Below are 4,326 nucleotides of genomic sequence, written 5' to 3'. Positions count from 1 at the left end.
TGCTCGCATAACCCTATTCGTGAATATATGTAATCCATGTATTACGTTCTTTCAGTGGTTTATCTTAGTGATATATACCAGGTCTAACCCAGTTATGTCTGTTGGGTTTTATGCTCTAAATAAAACTCTTTACAATCTGATTAGTTATCAATATAAGAAATTTGAAGTGATTGATGTTTGCATGAATTTAACATGCTAATGGTTTAATATGTTTAATATGTTTATTACATTCATACACACAAAATCAGTTAAATCCAGATCATATGTTTATTCACAATTACAGTATCGTCAACACAGTGGAATGTGATTGTGATCATATGAATCAAAAGTTTTGGTCCCTGTTTCATCAGTGTTATTGGATTTACACTAATGTGATAATCAGCGATGATGTGTACTTACACTTGGAGTAAGTGTTATGTTCTTTCCAGGACATTAGTAAAGTATACTAGTTTCGAATGTATGGAGTATACATTGGACTGGACCGATATTGCAACTAAGTTAAGATATTACAAACTTACCGTTATACATATCTTTCCAAGTCAATATCAGTAGTTGATCTTAAGATTAAAAGAATCTAAATCCTGATATGCTTGGGCTCAACTCAGGAGTGCTATTCATGTTCTTAGATTTATTAGTTAAGCCTACTTTCGGGTCAGGGTGATACGTATATTTCGAGAACATGATAGTATGATTGAGTGGGAGTGCTGAACATAAATATGGAATCTATAGCTTCTACTGGTGTATAGAAGTCAAGTGATGATTCCCTTCGAGCTTAGCAAATAGAAGTAAATGGATGAGCTCTTGTTTAACTGACTAATTATTAGATCACTAAACACCATTTACAGGTAGCTAAGTGTTTTAAGGGGCAAAATACATTGAGGGGTGAGAACGGTAAAGAAATCCCATCTCGATGTAAATCATCTATATAGAGGATCTTTAAATCACAATAAGATTATAACAATGGTTAAATGAGATAGTATATTGGTATCGTGAAACATACAATATGCTCTATATAAGTCTGAGAGTGCAATTCTAAGTTCTAAGAGTGGATTCAACGAAGAATTAATAAGTAGGAATTTACTTGGTAAATTTGGTTCACTTATTGGAAGCTCAGCATATAGATCCATGGTCCCCATTCTAGTTGAGAACATTCTGCTTGTAAGACTCATTAATTGATTCGTGATTGATCAATTATAATTCTAAAGTTAGACTATGTCTAATTTTATGAATTTTCACTAAGCATGGGTGAAATTGTAAAGAAAAGAGTTTTCTAGGTTTATTTATTTATTAATGGACTTTTTATGTCTAATTAATAATTAAATTAAATGAAAATATTATTTAATAATGTATTTTAATTATTAAATAATTAGTTCTGGCATTTAAAAGGTTAGAATTGGAAAATTTGTATTTTTGAGAAAATAGAGATAAAATTTGATAAAATTGCAAAATTAAGTGAGGCCCATTTACACCATATGGCCGGCCACTTAAAAGGCTTTTTCAAATTAATATTTTCATTATTTTAATGCCAAATAAATCCTAACCTAAACCTAGTAGTTGCCTATAAATAGAAAGTGATGGCTCAGTCACAACATAAGTTTTCAGATCAGCTTTCTCACAGAAATTTCTCTCTTCAGAAAACTGAGCCTTCCCCACTTTCTTCCTTGGCCGAAATACCTCTCTCTCTTTTCCCTTCATCTTTTTCGTGACCCTAGTGAAAGAGTAAGTGCCCACACACAGCAAGCAGTAACTCAATCATATATTGGAAGACTTTGAAGGATCAAAACTTGAAGAAGAAGGACATTTGGGCTCAGATCTTGATTATACTCTGCTACAGAAAGGAATCAAGGGTTAGAGATCTGAGTGGAAGGAGACATTAATTTTGCTGCATCAATGTAAGGTTTTCTTAACTTTATATGTGTTTATTTTATCGTTTTAGAAAGTTCATATTTAGGATGTTAATAAACATACTTGTGAGTAGATCTAAGATCCTGGTAAAATAATTCCCAACAACTGGTATCAGAGCCATGGTAATTGATTTACTTACATGTAATTTGGACTTTAAAACGATTGTTTGTATGTTTTTTGGATTGTATCATGTTGTATTGAGTGTTATTTGATGATTGATTGATGTTTGTGAAATTTTCGTAAAAAATAATTGTGCTTTCGTTTCTGGAATTATTTTTATTGGATATTATGAAAAAAATTAAGCAAGTTAGCCTTTTACAGAACTCAATTTGGATTTTATTTGAATTAGTTATGATTTTTTGAAGATTTGACAAAATCGGGGCTGTGCTGATATTTTCCTGCGATCGCAGAACTGTCCGTACAGTTTCGAATTTTTTTTCTTCTTCAATTTTTCATACTTTTTCATGGAATTAACTTCCAATTTTTTGTATGGTTTTGTATATATACTATTACTATTCCTAATTCAATTCTAATTATCATTTTGAATTAATTTAATTTTTTTTTTTAATTTAATTCAAGATATTAGTGTAATTTGAATTTGAATAGAATTAGTATTTATCTTTTTGCTTAAAAATCTATCTTATTTTTTAAATTTGATTATATTTTTTTTAAATTTAAGGTCAGATTTTATAAGATATTTATAATATCTTTTAAGATATTTATAATATCTTTTAAGATATTTTAAAAATATCTTATCTTTTAAGATATTTTAAAAAATATCTAATCTTTTAAGATTTTTTAATTAAATCTTTTTAGATATTTTGACCATATTTAAATTTAAAATAAGATTTTTATAATCATGTAATTTTAAATAGATATAAGATATTTTACTAACTTTTAAATTTTGTTATTTTATTTATTCAAATTAAATTTAAAATCTGAAAAGATATTTCTTTTATCTTTTCTAATTTTTTATTTAATTTTTATTTTTAAAATAACATTTAATGTTTAAAAGTAGTTAGTAAATTTTTGAAATGATATTTAGGTTGGTTGAAACCTAAGTTTTCAAAATAGTAGGTTTAATTTTAAATATTTATTTTTTAAATAATTTCGAAATTTAAATTTATTTTTTATTTTATTTTCGAAATTAATTAATTTTTTTTTTAAATTTTATTTTTTTTTCGAAATTAATTAAAATATTTTTTTTAATTAATTTTTTTTATTTAATTATTAATTTCGAAAATTATTTATTTAAAATTAAATAAATCCTACTTCCAACTATCCAGCTAACCTTGTTGCAGGAGTATGTGTTTTTAGCTTGTGTGTAAGTTTTAAAAACCTATTATTACTTGATTGCAAATAGCCATGGTTACTTTTTGCCAGATCTAATGATCTGATGGCTCCCTTGGTCAAGTTAATAATTTGTAACAGGTAAATTTTACAATCTTCTTTCATCTGTGTATGACCTAGCAACATGATAGGATCCATCCAAAGTGTGCCTGTGTGAGCCTATGTGTTTATTGTTTTAATATAGATACATATAGGTTGTTGCTAAATAAAATGTCACACCATGATAGATTTTATTTAGGTCCATTTAGTTATTGGACCTATTCAATTAATAACAGTTATTCATTTTAAGGTTAAATTCCTCTCTTTTGGGCATTGTGTGAGAGTTGGGAGCCGTAGAAGTGGGTACGACATACTGAACCCAGCACCCCCTCACATGAACTACCCCAATTGTGAAGGCCCATTTGCCTGATTTGAATAACTATACTAGGTTAATTACATTAGTTTGACCTAATAAAGTTGAATTAGCAACATAATTAACTCTTAAAATATATGAAATTTATTTTTATTTTAATATTTTAAAGTTAATTTTAAGAAAAACACTTTTAGTTTAGATATTATTTCTAGACAAACTATTTGTATTTTTCTTGTATTTAATTAAATATAGAATTTTAACTAACTAAGATTCTTTCTGGAGCTTATTTAATTAAATATTCCTATTTAAGTTATAAATTAGTTGTATCAACTGATTTTTCTTATCTAACTTAAATTTGAATATTTGATTTAAATTTTAAATCAAGTTGAGGAATCTTAGGCATTAGTTATTAAAGATTCTTAAGATATTTTTTAAGTTAATATCTTTTCAAATATTAACTTAAAATTGAATATTTTAGATATTTTTTGGTTAATATCTTTTCAAATATTAACTTTAAAAAGATATCTTCAAATTAAGTGGTTACAACTTAATTTGTGATATTTAATTAGATCTAGATTTGAAATTATTTAAGTTTTAGATTTTTTCTATATAACTTAAATTAGATATTTTTCAAATTTTGAAAAGATACTTAGTCAAATAAAATATTTTCTAGATAGTAATTTCTAGACTACTTATTATTTCTAATATTTAAATAGGAA

The sequence above is a fragment of the Cannabis sativa genome, chromosome 9 (genome assembly GCF_029168945.1).
Source record: "Cannabis sativa cultivar Pink pepper isolate KNU-18-1 chromosome 9, ASM2916894v1, whole genome shotgun sequence".
Lineage (NCBI taxonomy): Eukaryota > Viridiplantae > Streptophyta > Magnoliopsida > Rosales > Cannabaceae > Cannabis > Cannabis sativa.
The sequence above is the reverse complement of the archived record's forward strand: the minus strand, read 5'-3'. Positions refer to the sequence as shown.